This window comes from Vulpes lagopus, chromosome 3 (genome assembly GCF_018345385.1).
Source record: "Vulpes lagopus strain Blue_001 chromosome 3, ASM1834538v1, whole genome shotgun sequence".
Taxonomy (NCBI): Eukaryota; Metazoa; Chordata; class Mammalia; order Carnivora; family Canidae; genus Vulpes; species Vulpes lagopus.
Genome location: NC_054826.1, coordinates 144,294,866 through 144,314,883, shown reverse-complemented (window position 1 = coordinate 144,314,883; position 20,018 = coordinate 144,294,866). Strand labels below are relative to the sequence as shown.

Genomic DNA, 20,018 nt, shown 5'->3' with positions numbered 1-20,018 from the left:
AACCCGCGGGCACCCTCGGGGAACACAGGGCTGGCCTAGCACGTACACCTACAAATATACTTGAGGCGCTCCATGCTCAAAAACCCAAATCCACACCCTCCCACTCTGTGCTACTCCTTAGTTTCGACTTTTCTTTTTCTTTGTTCTTCCCCTCCCCGCCAAACTTCTCCAAAGGGCAGTCTGCACAGTCTTCACTAACATGACACACATTCCCACTTGCCCTTGAAAGTGCCCTCCCCTAGGCCACTGGCTGCCTCTCAATTGTCCAACCCAATGGCTGTTCAGTCCAGCTCACGGCCGTCTCTTCTTGGGGCTTCTGCAACACTGCACCCTCTTACTTTTCTCCATCTCCATTAGCATCTGATTCTCCTTTCTTGGTTTCCTTCACTGACCCTTTTTACCTCTTCTTCCTTAAATAACGGCTTCCCCCAGGGTTCTGGTCTTAGACTTCTTTCTCATCCTTTTAGTAGACACTAGTCTTTCTTTATGACTCAGCAGCCCCTCTGAACAGACTTCTGTCCGAGAATGCATCATCTTAACAGTGTAGTGGGAAGCAAAGATGGCATAGGCACTCTGTTTCCCAGCTTCCCCTGAAGCTGCTGTGCAAGCCTGCAACCTGGGCCCCGGCCAACAGATGTACCTGGAACCCACCTTTGAGAGGGAAGCCAGGCTCAGAAAGGCATGCACCGGTGAGGCCCATGCTGGTGAGGACAGACACTGCCATGCCCAGTTCTAGAAGTTGTGCCCAGTGTCCCGTAGTACAAGCTGTGGTCCCCTTGCCCAGTGTTGAATGGTCAGTGTGTGTGGGGGCACCCTCTGCTTTCCACAAAGACCCTTCTCTTGAGTAACAGCATTACATCATCACATGTGCAGGCCTTGCTGTCATCGTCACTGTGTCTTGACTGAACCTCCAAAATGCCCCTAGATTTTTTTCTCCTGATGTGTCCCAAAACCACCACATGAGCATAGGATCTCATTAGCTCTCACCTGCACCATGGAAACAGCCTCCAGATGAGTTTCCCTGCCTCTCATTTCATCCCTTCCAATTGAATTTGCACTGCTGCTGGATTGGTCTTTCCCAAATATAAACCTGACTCTGTTGTTCCCATGTTTAAAACCTTCTAGTAGCTTCCCACTGCTTTCAGGATAAAATCCAAACCCTTTCATATGACATTCAGGTTCCATGACCCACCGCCGCCCCACGGACCCCTTGTTCCAGCCATGCCCAGCTGCTGTGTCTCTTGCACTTGCCACACTGATTTATACCTCGAGGCCTCTGCTCACTGTGATCCTGGAAGCTCCTGTCTGCTCCAGCCTCTAGCCCACCCATCACCCAGTGATGACTCGTCAAATGCCTGTGTACCTGACTGAGAGCCAAGCCTGGTAGTTCACTGTAAGGTCCTCACCTAAAGAGAATGCAAATGCCTGCTTCTCTGAGTCCTTTGTCCAGTGTCCCTGGAACAAAAGGAATTTGAGAACCTTCTTTTCTGCCTCCCTTCCTAACTTATTCATTTTCTCAGCACATTATTTATTGAATGACCACTCAATGTTAAGTACTAAGCTAGGTGCCAGGGTGAAGCAGTAGAGCAACCTCACAGAACACACAGCCGACTGAACTCCCACCGTCTCAGCTAGCTTGCTTGCCCAGGCTTCAGCACCATCTCCTGAATTCCCTTCCTGTTCCCCTCCCCACTCTCAAATGGCCAGCTCTCACCTCTGTCTTTCTTCTCGCTCACAGAGGGTGACATCCTAACTCCCGCATCCTTTCTTCCACTTGGCTTGATCTTCTTCATCTCTAACTCCTGTCATCCACCCATCCCTGAGAACTGCCTCTAACTAGAGCCCTTGGCTCTGGGCCCAATTCCATTCCTTGGACCAAATGTCTTGTCTATTAATGCCACTACAGGCTGAATTGGAGTTGGCCATACTCAATGACCTTGTGGCTTTAATTTTTGACTCTTCTGTATCAGTAAGTAGCCCCTTTGATCACCACCACTCTCAACCTTCCATCCATACCCACTGCTGTTCACTTCTGTCCTCATTGGTCACTGCAAGTCTTGCTATTTGTAATTCCCCCTCCTTCATGGCTTCCATGTCTGGCAAATTGTACTCTTCTTTCAGACTGTGTAAAGGTCATCTCCTCTGAGAAGTCCCCAACTCACCCCTACTTTTCCTGCACATTGTCTTTGGGGTATGCTCATATCTCTATGAGCACAAACCCCATCCTACTGTAGTTCTGACTTTCCCACTCAATTGCAAACTCCATAAGGCTGCGCCTATTTCTTAAAGCATTACTGTACCCCTGTGCCTGGCCCAGCATGTGACACAGAGTAGAATAGAATATAAATATAAATGTAAAAAAATATATATATATATATAAATGTAGTAAATATAAGGAGAAAATCCAAATCCCACACTGAATTCATATCTCTAAATTAGATCTCCTTTCCCACACTCCTATTTCTATTTATGGCACATAAATATTTATCCAAAGAGTGGGGAGAGCAAACAACACTGCTAGCCTTCTTGGTCCTAGAGTCTAAACCTGACCCACCTTCATTTCTCCTTTTCCCTCCACTCCATAGCAAATATTTAATAACTGGCTCCCTGGGAGAAAAGCTTTGTTTTGTTCTGTTTGCCATTCTCCATGATAAATACTCCTACCCTCACTGACTTCAAGCGACCAATATGAGGGTGCTAAATGTGGAGCTAGGAGAAAGATGTGCACACTGACTTGTGTGAGGCAATACTAGGAACCAGCTCCAGCACACCACAGCCTTCCCTCTTCACACTGAATCAGTTCCAAGTCCAGCTAACCCTCCCTTATTCTCTGATATCCAACTCTTCTTCATCACTTTGTGCCTTCTTCCCATACTACACCTTTTCCCCAGGGGAATCTGTCTTCCCAGAGTATACTTTTTCATTGCATTAGCTTTCCTGTGGCTGCTATAATTAACTGCCACAGACTTGGTGGCTTAAAACAACACAAATTTCTCATGTTCTGGAGGCCAGAAGTCAGAAATTGGTTTCAGTGGGCTGAAATCAAGGTGTTGGGAGGGCCATGCTCTTTCTGGAGGCTCCAAAGGAGAATCTGTTCCTTGTCTCTTCCAGCTTCTGGTGATTGCCAGCATTCCTTGACTTGTGGCTGCACCACTTCAATCACTGTAGCCCTGTGGTCAAACCATCTTCTCCTCTTCTGTCTGTGTCAAAAATCCCCCTGCATTTAGGGCCCTCTCAGATAATCCAGGATAATGTCCCCATTTCATGAACCCTAATCACATCTACAAAGACCCTTTTCCCTACAAGACAACATAACAGGTTCCAAATATCTTTGGGAGCCATTATTCAACAAATTGCACTGATTATTTTTAAGATGGCTGGGTCTTAAAAGTATGCAGTGGGAAAAAGACAGTCTCTTCAACAAATGATGTTGGTAAAACTGAACAGCAACACACAGGAGAATGAAACTGGACCACTCTCTTACACCATTCACAAAAATAAGCTCAAAATGGATAAGAGACCTAAATGTGAGACCTAAAATCATAAAAATACTTGAAGAGAACACAGGTAGTAATATCTGTCATTAATCATAGCAATATCCTTCTAGATATGTCTCCTGAGGCAAGAGAAACAAAAGCAAAAATAAGCTATTGGAAATACATCAAAATTAAAACTTCTGCACAGCAAAGGAAATGACCAACAAAACTAAAAGACAACCTACTGAATGTGAAATGATATTGCAAATGACATATACTATAAAGGGTTAGTATCCAAAATATATAAAGAACTTATACAACTTCACACCAAAAACAATCCCAAATAACCCAATTTAAAAATGGGCAGAAGGCATGAACAGACATTTCTCCAAAGAAGACATCCAGATGGCCAACAGATACATGAAAAGATGTTCAACATCACTCATCCTTGAGGGAAATGCAAATCAAAACCACAATGAGCTATTACCTCACACCTGTCAGAATGGCTAACATCAACACAAGAAACAACAGCTGTTGGAGAGAACGTGGAGAAAAAGGAACACTTGTGCACTGTTGGTGAGAATGCAAACTAGTGCAGGCACTCTGGAAAACAGTATGGAGGTTCCTCAACAAATTAAAAATAGAAACACCATAATATTCTGTATTTACCCAAAGAATATAAAAACACTAATTGGAAGGGAGAGATGAACCCCTATGTTTATGGTAGCATTATTTACAATAACCAAATTATGGAATCAACCCGTGTGTCATCAACAGCTGAATGCATACAGAAGATGTGGTGTATATATACAAATGGAATATTACTTAGCCATAAAAAGAATGAGATCTTGACATTTGCAACAACATGGATGGATCTAGAGGGTGTACAGCTAAGTGAAATAAATCAAAGGCAAATATCATATGATTTCACTCATATGTTGAATTTAAGAAACAAATGAACAAAGGGAAAAAAAAAAGAGAGAGACAAACCGTAAAAGCAGACTTGTAACTATAGAGAACTAATAGTTACCAGAGGGGAGGTGGGGGGTAGAGATGGGGGAAACACAGGTTGGCGATTAAGAGTACATTTAACCTAATGAGCACTGAGTAATACGTGGAACTGTTAAATCACTGTATTGTATACTTGGAACTCATAAACACTGTATATTAACTACACTGGAATTAAAATTAAAATAAAAAAGTCGGGGATGCCTGAGTGGCTCAGTCAGTTGAATGTCTGCCTTAGTCTTGCGTCATGATCTCAGGGTCCTGGGATCGAAGCCTGAGTAGGCTTCTGCTCATTGGGGAGTCTGCTTCTCTGTCTCCCTCTGTCCCTCACTCTACCTCAAATAAATAAGTAAAATGTTCAAAGAAAAGATCATTAAACAAATGCACAGGCCTCTACCTGTCAGTGTTGCCCATAGAGCTGACTGAGCTTTGGCTCTCCCCACTGTGCCTGCCACAGTCTCCCGTGCTTTCTTCCGCTCGCCTGGCCTTTTCCAGCCTGTTTAGTGTTCACCTCTGATTACCTCTCAGCCATTCATAATCTTAATTTCCTGATGACAGTCTTTTGACTCACAGTAAATAGCAAGTTAACTTTCCAAAGAAAAACAAACATGGAGTTATTTTAAAGTTAGATAACCCATTGAATATTAGCTTGTGAGTGTGCTGTGTTTACACTGCTGTGTGTGTGTGTGTGTGTGTGTGTGGCCTGACCATGTCCTTCATCAAAATAGTTCTCTAGGATGTGGAGAAGATAAAGACATGGCCCAATCAATACCAAGAAAAAGTTGATTAATGGCAATAATGTCAGGAACATATCTCTTTGGAGACTAGATATAATGATCTCATAGGATGCTCATTCATAAATGTTCATGTGTCTAGAAGCACATTCCTACCCCTAAATGTGAAATTTTGAATTCTGAGAAGAACCTAAAGTAGCCTAAGGTAACATCGTATAACTACTATTGGCATGTTTGGTGCTGTTAAAGCTTTGATGATCATGTGCAAATTGTTTTTCCATAGTCGAAATCATTTCTTTATACTATGATCTCCCATGATGACTGAATTCAACTGAATATTGTTAAAACTTTTTCATATCACTTCTGGGCTTCAGTGGCTCTGTACAATTTTTATCCTAGAGATCCAGACCTCTTATAATCAGCTCACCTCCAGCTGTTCAGGCTTCCTCTACTTCTTTATTCTCCCATGAGAACCATCTACTATATAGGCAGGCTGGTCTACTGCCTTCCACCTGCTGCATGCCTATCCTTTGGCTCTGGGGTAGCTTCATGAGTTCCTCCAGTGCCCACTCTTCTCAGACTGCCCATTTCTTGCCCCTCCTTCAAGGACCACTCAGGCCCCCTCTTGGAAAATCTTCCCTAAAAAGCTGCCACATTAGGGATCAGTGTTACGTAGAAAAAGAATATCTGATTTGAAGTTAGAGTGTCTGGGTTCATGTCTGTGAGATGCCTGAGATCAAAGTCACTTATCTTTCTGGGGCCTCAGTTTCCTCATTTATAAAACAGGAGCTGTGATCCTGGCTCAGGCTAACTCCAAGATTGTTGTCAGAAACAAAATAATGAATACGAAAGTGTTTTAAAAGTTTCATAAGTGCAGGGCATTAATGTTATTTCTTCCTTCACTAATTCTCTTCTTGTCCTTATTGTCTATGCTACATATTTAATAGTACTTGATATACAGATCTATGTATGTTTCAGTGGCATCATATACCTGGAACTATATTCTTGCTTAACATAATGTTGTACAGGAAAATGGCTTACCTACTATGGCTGTGTGGGTCTCAGCCCTCCTGCTAGATTGGGACATACAGGGGTAGGAATGGCATGAATGGTATCATATGCTTCTTCTGTTCCCCATGATACCCAGCACAATGCCAGACACAATGATGGTTCTGAATAACCACTTAACTAGGTGCTCATGTAGCCTCACTACCCTATTTTGCCAGCTTAAGTTAACGTCTTAAAAAGTTTGAATCATCATCAAGTTAAGAATTACAAGATGATCTGCGTTAGCTATAGGGCATGGTATACATCTCAAAGATATGTTACTGTGTCCTTCAACAGAAAATTGGTGGAGATGATGGTGGTAATTTTGTGCTCATCTCTCACTACGGCTTCCAAAGTCACTGGAGAAGAACAGGCTAAAATCAGATTCTTTAACAGTGACTAGGAAACTATGTGATACAGGTTGGCCACACTTTATGAAAATCCAATTTCTAGAAACCCAAATTTATAAAACTGAAATTTTTATTTCATTTTCACAGGAGTCTTTTACTAGGAAATTCTTCATCCTTATAAAACTCGAGAGTCAATTAAAACAGACAATGCAAAAATGTTTAATTTTCACTCACCAAGTCAGAACCATAACTATTGAGTAAAGTAAATTGCACCTGCACATGTGGAATAATTTTACACTCATAAAAATCTTCATTCTTGGTATTTACTTGCTCAGTGAGTCATTTGCTTAAAGGTGATCTTGGTTTTTGCTTCTCCTGCTTTGGTCGAAATGTTTCAGCTTAAAGATATGTAATAAATGGGAGTTTGCTTATCTTAAGATGAGGCAGCAGAATTGGTCTCAACTGAAAGAATCTGTACTCCAATTGAACAAAGATTGTTCTTTCAACTCTCCTTTGATGCTTGGCACTGAAACAAGGAATCTAAAATTAGCTGCTTTCAGAATCCAGGTGTGGGCTAAGTGGAAGCAATTCAGTTCACCCCAGGAAGTCACAAAAATTGTTGGAATAGCACATAGAGGTCTGGTCGAACTGCTTCCTTCCCGAAAGCCAACTTTTCAGGACTGCCTTCCTCTGTAGGGAACAGAAAACCACCATATAGTAGAGCTGAAAGGGACCAGAGGGAGTATCTCATATAATACCTTTCGTTCCACAGCTCATGGGAATAAGTGACTGGCCTCTATGAGCCTATACTCATATCTGCAAAATGGGGTCATAGTGCTTGCTAGCCCACTTCTCAAAGGTACTGGAAGGATTAAGTGAGTGGGTTTTGGTTTTTTATTTTTTAAAGATTTATTTATTTATTTTTAGAGAGAGAGAGTGTGTGCAAGTGCAGGGAGGGGCAGAGGAAGAGAATCTTCAAGCAGACTCCCCTCTGAGCATGAAGTCTGACATGAGCCTCAGTCCCATGACCCAGGAGATAATGACCTGAGCCAAAACCAAGTGTCAGATGTTTAACTGACTGAGCCACCTAAGTACCCCTAAGTGAGATGGTGTTTGGTACTTTTAAGGCATGCTTTATTTTTTTTTCTACAGTCATTTTGGTGGTTTTAAATTATGTCTACACATTCTTTAACACTCCTCCCACCCACAAATCCCCCCTTCTGAATATAGGCAGGCAACCTAGAGACTTTTTTTTTTTTAAAGAATTTTTATTTTATTTCATTTATGATAGTCACAGAGAGAGAGAGGCAGAGACACAGGCAGAGGGAAGAGAAGCAGGCTCCATGCACCGGGAGCCCGACGTGGGATTCGATCCTGTGTCTCCAGGATCGCGCCCTGGGCCAACGGAAGGCGCCAAACCGCTGCGCCACCCAGGGATCCCGGCAACCTAGAGACTTGTTTGTAACCAACAGAATGTAGTCTGTTCTGAGGCCAGGTCAGAAAAGGTAACTCAGCTTCCACTTGGTTCTTCTGGGACACTCGCCCTGGGAGAAGCTGGGTACCATATTACAAGTCCAGCTACCCTGAGACCACCATACTGGAGGGAAGCCACATACTGGCAGTTCTAATCTTCAAGTCCCTTCTAGGTCAGACACCAGGCATATGAGGGAGTGATCCTTCAGAGGATTCTAGCCTTTAGCCATTGAGACACCCCAGATTTTAAGCTTTCCCAGTTGTCATCCCAGACATCATGGAATAGGGATAAGCCATCCTTGTTGTGCCCTTTCTGAATTCTTGACCCAGAGAATCCATGAGCATAATAAAATGGTTGTTTTTGTTTTGCAACTAAGTCTGTGCTGTTTACACAGTAGCAATAAAATGAACAGCCATACCAAGTAAGGATGATCACAGCAACCACAGGAACACCACCAAACATCATACAGGCTCTGTGCCAGCTACAATGGCAAGCATGGTTTCCCTTACTTCATCCTGACCAGAACTCAGTGAGGAAGTCATGATTTTTCCATCTCATGACAAAGAAACTCATGATCGGAGGGGCTAATGGTCTGGTCACAGATATATAGGTCTGGCCTGACTGCAAAGCCCACCTCTGAGCTATAGCTGAGTCCTTCCCATATGGTGGGTGACAGCCAGACTGTCAAGGCAAACCTTTGGACCTCCACTACAAGGGCAATCTCCTCCGTTTCATTCCTCCAATTCCTCTCTTTTCCCACTTGCCACTTACAATCCTCTTCTTTCAAGAGATGGGATAAAATTTCTTCAGTTTCCTGACTTGGCCAACATTCAAACTGGTCTGTTATCACAAGGGAGGTTTCTAGCATTCTGCTGGCAGCCATTAGGTCTGTCCCTAATGCCGAAACAGCCACATAGCATTATCTCAGATGCTCTGCTCTGCCTCACAGGCCAAGCCCATCAGATTTAGTTTTTTCTGAGCTGCTGAGAGAAAACAATTTACAGAGCAACGTGTTCACACATACTAATCTCAAAAACATGCTGTGTGATCCATTTGCTCCTGGCCCCCAGAGCCATTAACACACTTGTGACAAATTATCTAGAGGGTTCTTCACACATTGGTGCCAGCTCTGCTAGGCTGTCAGCCTCCAGACTGCTCCTACACAAGGGTGTGTGGCTCAGGCTGCTGCCGTGGCAGGCCTTCCCCATCGGAAAGGGAAAATCCATGCCAGCTTTGGCCCCGATACCCACGGATTCCTTGAATCTGCAGATCCACCCAAAGGCCCCAGGTAAAAACATTTCTTTGAATATCTTTAGAAACGGCACCCAGAATGCACCTCTTTGCCGTGCATTTAAAGGTCTACTTTGGCTTTTTGTGTTTATTCTCTGAATGGTACCACCTACACACCCAATTGGTCCAGCCCTCCTCAAGCACAAACCTTGGGTACCTCTTGCTGGCAAGAGACCGCCCTCTTCAAAGGCAGGAATGAAAGAAGGTAGGCACTAATTTTTCTACTTAAAAGGTCAGTCCCACCTGACCTGAGTGTGAAGGGAGTGGGCTCATTTGTCCTAGCAGTGAAATTCCCGATAGGGTCCATGCCTCATGCTCTACCACGTGACTGCCGTGCTCCTAAAAAGGCTGTGACCAACCAGCTAGCGCCTCTGAATGTGGAATGGCCCCAGAGCTCATGTGTGGAGGGCCAGGAGGTTTCTCCTCCGCAGGCTCCAGCCCACAATTTAAGTCAGCATTAATGAAGGAGCCTCTTCTACCCTTTCTCATAGAGAAGAGACTGCTACCCGTAAATCCAGAAGCTGACCAAGCAGAAGGGGTGGCTGCCTTTAGACCCCAGCAAGATTTTGTTCATTTGTGGTTTAGGGAAAGAGGAGTGTACCAGTTATAGCTGTGGCAATTTGCTCATTATTATGATCGTCACCTCTCTATTGATATCTCACAGGTGACCCATGATCAACCATGTGGCAAACTGTGCTAAGTTCATCTCTTCAGTAATAATAATACTATTTATTTCTATAGTGCTTTACAGAACATTTTCTGTAACATGTTCTGTAAAACTTATAGAACATTTTCACATTCTTTGGTTCTGGTGGGTTCGACTTGAAGATGTTCTGAAGTACATCTTATCCCCATCTACACGTCAAGAAATAATTTTGGAGATGTTTTGCTCCAAGTGCATGGCAGGTGAGTGACAGCTGAGATTTGAATCTAGATCTCCTGCTTCCAAGCTGTGTCTCATGTATTTACCCAGGTTGTGCTGCACCCAGCCCTGTGTGGGTGAAGAACAAAGGTGCAGCTACATCTTTGGTGAAACATCTAAAGCGAAAGCCAGCTGGTTTCATATCGATGGATGGATGCTTCATCAGCCCATGGAGGCCTGTTTTTCCATAGCGGTGACACCTCAGCCTCTCTCTACTTGGCCTGTCTTCTTGGCTTTATCTTATGAAGCAGTCCTCCTGCAGAATGTCCTCTGCTTTAGGTACACACCTCCCCTAAACACACCCACATACTCAACGACTATTTCAGACTTGGCAGAGGGGAGGAGGGAGTACTTCCACTTAAAGCTTTAATAAGCAGTTCAGACTGCAGGTCTGAGTCCCCAAGAGCCTACAAATCTTACTTCCTGCTATTGGAAGACCAGATATCTAACAGCTGACATGGTCACGTACTACCAGGGGTAGAGGGGGAGGCTTGGGCTCTTCTGAATGTGGACTTAAGGTTACTTTACTATGACTTAAGTCACAGGAGATTTTGCAGAGAAGGAATAAAAAATGCTCCCATGGCTTTGCCCCTTCCTCTCAACACACACGTGCATGCACACACACACACACACACACACACACACACACACATGGATGCATGCACATACACATTCCTACCCTCCATCAGGCATTGGCTCTGTGACCAAGATATTCCACCCAGGGAGTCACCTTTGGCAGGGGAGAATGTGTGACATGGGCACTGCTCATCATGTGCCATTTAAAGCCAAGGACTTTTCACCTCTTAGTAAAAGTGTTTCTCAATCAAAGTGCTTATTGAACTTCAAACTGAATGGCCATTTAAAGGCTGATTGCAGCACTCCCACAGTCAAAGAAATGAAACTTTTGGCTTTGTTAATGCTGAGTCTTGGCTCAAGGTTTGAAGGCTGGATGGAATTTTGCCTTGTACTTGCAAACATTTGGAGAACTGCTCAGTCAGCCTTCCGGGAAAAACACGCCCGCGTCCTACTGTATGCCTTCAGCTTGGGTCTTGTCAACACAGGGATCATTGAGAGCCTAGTGCTAAAGCTCAGCCCTCCTTTGTTCTCTGAACACGAAGGGCAAGATGCAGAGTAATCAGAACACAAATGATGGAATTATGGTGATTGGTGGGGATGCCTTCCCTTTTTACAGCACTTCATTTCTCTGGAGGTCTTGCAGGGTATCACTGGACCCATACAGCACATCTCAGAGGCAAAGCTGAACCAGACTTTTATCACCATTACGTGGATGAAGAGTGAGAAATTTATAAATATATAAGAGATACAGAGTGAGAGAGCATGCGTATGTGTGAACGTGCACACACACATGCTCGTAAAGGAGGAAATATTTAATCATTTACAATTATCCAAGATGACATCCGATGATAGGGACTTTTTTATCATTTTAATTTTTTGTTTCATATTCCATATCAGGGTTATCTGGAGTCACACTGACTCCAGGGCTTAGAGCAAACAGAGTGGGAATCCCCACAAGCAGGAGCCAGCCTGCAGCTGTAGTTCACTGCTCTTGACATACAAGAGAGGGGAAAATATGTCCCTTGCCATGTGGGCCATGTGGCCCTCCTATCTAGAGTCTCTGACAATTTGAGTGGATGGTGGAGAACCATCAACGGTACAGACAAATGCATAGAATTAATGATCAGAATTTTGCAGCTCTGTGTAACATTAAAGAACCAAATGAAGGTGCTTTTTAACTACATGCAGTGTTCCAGAATTGGGTTTCTTTCCCACCCTGTGTGTTAGTGTCCTTAGTAGCATGAGTTTCCCCTCTTCTAGAAAACAATATCTTAGCCTAGGTCATCCAAGGGCAATTCTTGGAGTGCTCACTCTTAACCTTCTCCCGTCTTCTCTATCTCTGCACACCAACCCTCCAACTAGTACAGAGCCCTCTGTACTGACATGCTAGAAACCAGCCCACCGGCCAGCCTGGAGAGCCCATCATCTACTTTGTATTATCAGGTTATGGTAAACTTTGCATTTCACTTTTTCCTACCGCCTGGGAGCTCTTGGGTTTGGTAAAAAAAAAAAAAAAAAAAAAAGCTGATGAAGCAGATTTCTTACGCTTATTTCCCAAATTCAACTGAAATTTTTATATATGTACATTTTATTTTTAAACAAAAACATTAACAGAAAACAAAGGGGCCTCGGTTGGTTCCTAAGAGGTAATACATCATTTGGACAGAAGTGTGTCTGTGCCCATTGTCCCTCCTTCATAAAGCACAAACCCCAGGGAAGGCCAAGGTACAGCCTCTGGAAAGGATTAGAATGACTTGTGGCACCAACAGCCTTCAGAGAGTCCCATGGCTTTTACAACTATTCCCCTGCATTCCCATGGATGCTATACCATTCACCACATAAAAGTTAGCCTCAAATGTCAGGGTGCCTGGACTTAGAAAATTTGTACTCTAGGCCTCTAGGGTTGTCTGGAATGGGAAAGGAAGAGATGCTGTACAGGCCTCTTTGGGGGGTCAGGGAAGGGTGGGAGGAAGTGAGGCAGATGTGGTAACAGGCTCCGGTTTCAGCTCAGCTTCCAGGTAAAAAAGGCATTGTGGTTGGGCAGGGTCTGTTCTGGATCTGATGGGCAGGTGTGGCTTCAGGGTTCTGGGAAAGCAGTGCCTTTGGGTTCCTTATGGAGGTGCAAAGAGGAAGACCCTCACTCCTGCTTCCCATCATAGTCAGGGAGTTGTGTTCAGACCAAGAAAATCCAGGTGTCTTCTAAAAGGAGCTCACAGTCATGGGGCCTAGAGGATGAGACCAGGACAAAGAAGTGGAGCCAGGCCAGACAGACAGCCTCCCCTCGGCTCCCGTCTTCTCCTTGTTTCTCTTACCCACACATCTGCATTTGCACCATACCCCACTGAGACCACTGGTGTTAAGTCTAAGTGCCTTGTTTCTGGGCTGCCTTTGAAGGAAAGGAAGTACGGTTGTCCAGGCAAGGAGTAAGATGCTTTCTGCATTGTGTTTAGTCAACTGTTAGATGAGGAACCAACCCTCTCTAGAGAGTGTCATGACCGCTCTGTGCTTCTCTTCCTCTCCTTTTCCTTCCAGAGGGAGGAGACAATCCTCCGTGGGATGCAGAGGACCAGGCAGGTGTCCTTCAGAATTAATTCCTCCCCTGAATCATTTCTTCATCAACCTCCCCACCTGGATGTAGGCTTCCCTGCTGTGCTGTGCCCCCAACCCAGCCTCACCAGGGGTATAGAGTGCAGCCTGCACACTGCCCATGCCTGGACCTCAGGTGGTCATCCTCCTGTCCAAGGTCTCCAGGTGTCATGGGTCAGGTTCCCTGGGAACAGACTTGAAAGGAGATTTACATGCAAATGGTTTGCTGAGGAGTGCTCTTGGGATCAACACCTGTAAGGGAGTGAGGGAAGAAGGCTCAGCATCTAGTTGTAATAGAGGTCTCAGCTGATTCTGTAGGGAGCTCTGAAGTTGGGTTGGCCCTTCAGAGAGGTCCTCCATGGAGGCAAAAGACCTAGATCTTGGAGCCTCTGCATCACTCAGTCACTGGATACAGTTATCCCTGGGCTGGGGGTATAACCTCGGGCAAAGCAGGGCCCTTTGGTTAAAGGTCAATATCTAGGGAGGGACCCAGCTGCACCCCTCTCCATGAACAGCACTCCTAGTAGTCAGGAGAATGAGCGCCTCTGTTCTGCAGAGAAATCTGGGCAGCACATTCCTACCAGGGACCAGAGAAAGAGGAAGATGAAGCTGTGGCTTCTAGTTCCCACTGTTTCAGGTCAACAGACCTGTCAGTAGATGAGGCTAGGGGAGGAGTGAAGGAGAGTTTCCAGGCAGCCCTGCCAGGGCCTGGAAAAGAATAAGCACCGGCTGGTTGCTGCTGGGCAGACCTGGCTTGCAGAAGATAAACTGGCTGCCATCTTAGGGAGGGAGCCCAAATAACCTGCCACAGCTCGAGTGGAGAGTCCAACACAGCCAAATAATTCATCTGAGAAAAGTCCCTAATTGGGAGCTGGTTCTAGGATGGTCTAAATCTATACCACTTTACTAGCTTGCCAAAGGTTATCGTACACAACTCTGCTTTACGCTTCCTGGTATATGTCACTTAAGGCATGGCAGACATGGGCACCTTGGGAGGAAAGTATCTGAGAAATATTTCGAGAAATAATGACCAAAGCTAGAAGCAATGTCTGCCTATCTTTGTTGTTGTTGTTGTTGTTGTTGTTTTAACATTTATTTATTTGAGAGAGAGAATGAGCAAGCAGTATGGGGGGAGGGCCACATGGAGAGAGAGAGAGAGAGAGAGAGAGAATCTCAAGCAGACTTCCCACTGAGTTTAGAGCCTGATACGGGGTTCAATCTCATGACCCTGAGATCATAACCTCAACCAACTGAGCTACCCAGATGCCCCTCTGCCTGTTTATCTTTCTTATATGTATTTATCTTCTTCCTCCTAATATGCCGAATTCACCAAGTCACTTAATCTGGTCTGGTTTGGCTCCCTACTATCTGTTCACCTACTTGGCATCATGGTCACATCTTTATTTTTCCATCTCATTCGGCAGGAGGGACAGTGGATGGTAGCCAAGGAGAGACCGTGTGAGAATAGAACAGGAGAGAAGTCCTGCACTTTGCCACTGCCAATCCTTCTCCAGGCCAGTAGGAGAGTGGCTGGTTGGGGCAGGTGAACTGTGGAAGGTTCCAGGCCTGAATGTCCCAGCAAAGAGCACACCCATTATCTCTCCCCTACACTACTATGCAGCAATGGCTATAACACAGTTTGTATTATCCCCCAAACTAATCTCCCAGAGGACAGGCTGATGCAATATGAAGCCTGTGACACAGTTAGCTAGCCCCTGGCAATAGCGTTCAAAGCGTGGCAAGGGTGAAATATTGCCCCACTGGCTGAAAGAGCCTTTGCCACCAACAAAGAGCCTTTGTGACAACAGGAAGGCTCCAAAAGCTGGGTGCAGTGTAGACAGGAAAGAGCTCTCTCCCCCTCATGCAAGACCAAGAGGCTTAGCCCCTCTAGTGTTTGGCTACTTTCCTAAGGCCCACTCCCACGTGGGTACCCAGGAGGGGCAAGCGGCTCTGGGCTGGAAGCCTGCCTACTGGGCAAGTCAAGGATGATGCCTGGGCCAGTCACCAAGGTGCTGGAGGTACAGAGTGCAGACAGGAAGCTTATGGGTAATTTTTTTTTTTTAAGCCTACTGTTTTTTCTTTAGTTTTCATTCCAGCTGCATCAATTAAACATTAAAAAAAATCAAATGACAACTGATTATTAAAAACCCACAAATGCTAACACTCTCTGAAAAACCCTGTTCTCTTCTTACGCCACTTCTACCCACCAGGTCCTCCTCCCTCTTCTCTGCCGAGATCCCTCTTCAAGACCCAGCCCTACAACATCTACTCCTTCCTCCAACACTTTCCTGATCACCCCCTGCCCACTGTAACTTCCCTTCCTCGCTCTTCACCTCCTGCCCTCTCCATCCCACCCAGGTGGCTCCAAGCCTCTTCTCTTCCCTTCTTCACCTTTCCAGGCTCCCACCACCCCTGGTCTATTGACTGCTCCTTGCCTGCTCTTCCTGCCTTCTGTCTTGCACCTTTCAATCTGTTCTCCACACCGAAGTATTTGTTCTGAAAGACAAAGATGATCACATCATCCAGTGGTCTGAATGTTTCTATAACAGCTAACACTTACTGAGTGCTCACTGCATGCCAGGCTGTGTTCTAAGTGCTTCACCTGGAAAACTCGTTTAAAGCTCATAGTAATCCTATGAAGTAGGCATTATTTCTCCCATTTCACAGATAAGGAAACCAAGACCCAGAGAGGTTAAGTAACCTGCCTAAAATTATATCTCTAGCAAGTGGCAGAGCCAGTATTTGATCCCAGGGAAATGGTTAAAAACACTGCCGTCTCAAGCAACGCACTGTAATTATACTGTTTCTCAATGGCTCTCCACAGGTTTCCAGATAAAGTCCAAACTCCTTAGCACTCCAGGCCCCTCATTTTAAACTCATCCCTTTCCACTTGCCAACAGGCCCTATCCCCCAGGGGTGTGCTGCTAAAGGTTTCACAACCAGTTCTGTGCAAAATAAAACCCTGATTTCTAACATCTGCCAGTCTCATAGTGTCAGTCTCCTCACCGCGGTCAATTTCAGGATGTGACCATGGCATCCCTGAATGCGGAACCGGGGAGAGATGGTCACAACCAACCGGCAGTAGTAATCCTGGATTCAGGCACAGGACTTCACCACACACTCCACCCATCTCTATCACCCACTGTGACTCCCCTCATCAAGGACGGTCCCTGAGATCACACCCACCCATCCTCCAGATCGCTGAGCCATGGTCCACATGAAGATCTGGAAAGCTCCACTGAAAGTCCATGTTCATTTCCTCCTGCTGCCATCCACTGCTGGCAGTCTGAGGGCAGGGCTGAGAACATGGACTAGGCCATGAAGGCTGCTGACCATGCTTCAGACAGGCACCGGTCCCCTGTGCTCCACCCAGGACACCCCACCCACAGTGGTTACATCCTCACCCCTGAGACGCAGGCCCAAGCCCCAGGGCATCACTACTGCCCTAGCTGTGCCCTGCCCACAGAAGTCCTGGCCTCTAACTTATGGACAGCTGTTTGGGGCTCATCCTTAGCCTCTCCTCTTCTCAATCCACCCACACCTCCAGGCTCCCATGTCTTCTAGATTCATGCTGTGACGATTCCCTAATATGGATGTCGCTGGTGCTCCATTCAGACATTGGCCAGGCGCCCCCCCACTCAGCACCTCTCAGGACTCCCCCATCCTTTTTATCCACAGACCTAGGTTTGCCTCTACAGCCCCAGCCTCTGTGACTCTACCCCATAGTCCTCGGGGAAGAGTCCTTCCAGCTTTCCAGCTGTGGCACACTTCACCTGTGTGTTTGCATCTCCTGTCTAAGAGGGACTCGCCCGCGAGCCAGGCAGCTCCAGGTTCCTGCTCAGAGGCTGGACAAATATCCCTAACATCAGGCTTGAGCTAGAACGAACACCCCAGGAGCTAGTCCTCGGGGAAGGGGTCACTGCTGTCTCCTCCCAGCTCCTAATTAGAGACCAGGTAATTTATCCAAGGCAAGTCCTTGATTCCCCTTCATGTGTCCCTGGTACAAAGTGCCAATGTTCCAGTTCCACCGGGTGTGGCATTTTCTTGTTAATTAAATATTTAATAAGATATTACTACATAAATCACACACGCCATATAAAAACGCCAGCTTTTACAGGTTCATAAATGAAAGTTAATGCTCTGTGGGACCACAGCAGTGGCCTCTTTGGTCGTTCTGAATCTTGTGATACCTGGGGCCACGTCTGTGATCACCAGGCGGCATCTTTAACCGCAGCACTGGGCCAGAGATCTGGAGGGCAGCAGGGCAAACCCAGAGAAAGTTTGCGCAGGGGGGGACTCCAGCTGCACAGCTGAGCCATCGGGCACGGTGGCCCCTCCTACCCAATGCAGAACTGTGTGGGGCAGTGACTTAAAAGCACTTCCGAGTAGTGAAAAGCTGGGACATATGTATTAGGTGGCACTGACTGTGTGTGTGTGTGTGTGTGCCCGGAGGTGGGCGGCCCGATGTCTCTAGAGGTCTCTGCCCAGACTAACTGGGACTAGGGATGCTGGCGTCCTGCTTCCCCGGGCCGCCGACCTTGGGCTGTGGTGCACACCCGGCCGGAGGCTGAGCCCGGCTGCCTGCCTTCCCACGAGTCCCCCAGACCCCCGGAGCCCCCTGTGGGTTCTTTGGGTGACCACAGGGTCTCCTCCATTCGGATGGTGTCCGCCCGGCATCCTGTCATGATAAACCAATTGTGCTGAATCTTTCATGTCTACCTGTTGGAGGTTTCCAGGGAATTTTTCTAGCGCTTATCTGATTAACTGGGGGCCAAGTCACTAAGCTTCCAAGTAATGGAATCTGCTTTAAGCTTTGAGACACTGAAACAAAGATGCTTAGACAAAGATGGAGGAGATAAAAATTCATAGTCCTACAAAGGCCATGTTGTAGAGATAGAGAAAGACCTGCGGACAGAATGGGTACAGCCCGGGGTAGGGGAGGGGCGGGCAGCTCAATCCTAAACAGCAAACGGGTGACACAGTGAAAGAGGCCTCCTTTTCTATTTAACTAGCCAGCGTGTCATTGTTTTTTAAGTGGTTGAATGATTCTGAATCGGTACAAGATTATCAAGATCCATCAAGAGCTGAGATCTACAGGAAACTGAGCACACGGGGTGGAAACTGGGCAGGAGGAAGACAAGGTTGGGAGAAAGTTTTGTGCATAAGAGATGATACTGAGGTGCCTGGGTGGCTCAGTGGTTGAGCATCTGCCTTTGGCTCAGAGCGTGATCCTGGGGTCCTGGGATCGAGTCCCGCCATTGGGCTACCCTCAGGGAGCCTGCTTCTCCCTCTGCCTATGTCTCTGCCTCTCTCTGTGGGTCTCTCATGAATAAAGGAAGAAAATCTTAAAAAAAAACAAAAAAAGCTGATACATTGGGGGATTTGAACCATGCGAATGTATCATTCCTTTAAAAAAAAATTCAATAAAAGAAACCTATAGAGAGTTGGATTTACTCTGCTATTCTGAAAAAATATGTAACATCCAACTCAACATTTCAATTAGGCAGCTCTTCTGAAATTAGAGGTTATGAAAGTACACATTTCTAGGTGTGGAAAACACCATCTGTCAAGGAGTCCTGAGCCGTTTGGCGTTCTGAGGCAGGGACATTGCGGGGCTCAGGCCTTGCAGGCTTTGCTGAGACGTATCCAGTGACCATCACCACACCAGGTGAGCAAGTGGCTTCCTGCAAGGCCCTAATATCAGAGTCTGTGGCCAGGGCAGTGATTAATGACCTTATTTGCAGAGAGAAACCCTCAGGGAGAAGCCAAGTGCCAAGGAGAGAGGCTGGCAAGGCCCTCCCCAACAGACTGAGAAGGGCAAGAGGGATGTGGACAGCCACCAAGAAAGCAGGTATGCAGATAGGAGGCAACAGTAGTGGAATCCATGCCAAGGGATGAGATAAGCGAAGAAAGAAAATTGCACCCTAGTGGCTTTAGGCTGAGGAGTGAGGTGTAAAAAGCTAACATAGCCCACAGGGGCAAATCAGACAGGCGCTGGCCACTTAAGAGCCGAGCTGGACAAGTATCTATGGGAGAGTGCCAGGAAAAACACCATCGCCCACCCCCTCCCTTATTTACAGAGGGATGTGTGCCGGACTTTGGTAAAGTGGAGAAGTTAAAACTAGAGCCAAAAGTGTGATCTGGTCACCTCCAGGAAGGATGCATAAACAAAATCAGAGGGGATTGTACAGAGAAAAGTTTAATTAAAAAGTCAGCAGCTATGAGAGATTTGCTTTCAGCCATTCCCCATCCCGGGCCCCCTCAGGGAGGTACAGATAGGGCAGCCTCAGAGGCCGGAAGGCTGGAAGGGCTCTTCGGGGCTTCTCCTTTCATGCGGATAAGGTGTCTGGCAGCCTCCAGAATGGGGTCCTTTATGGAAGAGATGCAGGTTCTCCTCGAGCCATAAATTCTCTCCTCTGGCTCCCCGTGGGCCACAGTAGGTCATCCAATGAGACTGGATAGCCACCGATGAAAACCGACCCTTTTAGCTCAAAGGCCTCTCCTGCCCTGCTCATGGCCAGCAGGCTGCAAGATGTGAGACCTGAGAGTTACCAC

The 20,018-nt window shown here is 46.2% G+C and overlaps 1 long non-coding RNA gene across 1 annotated transcript in view; it reads right to left on the bottom strand.

Annotated features, from left to right (window-relative positions):
- Positions 1 to 20,018, bottom strand: part of LOC121488219 — a 95,208-nt gene that overhangs the window by 26,793 nt on the left and 48,397 nt on the right. The window lies entirely within an intron of this gene.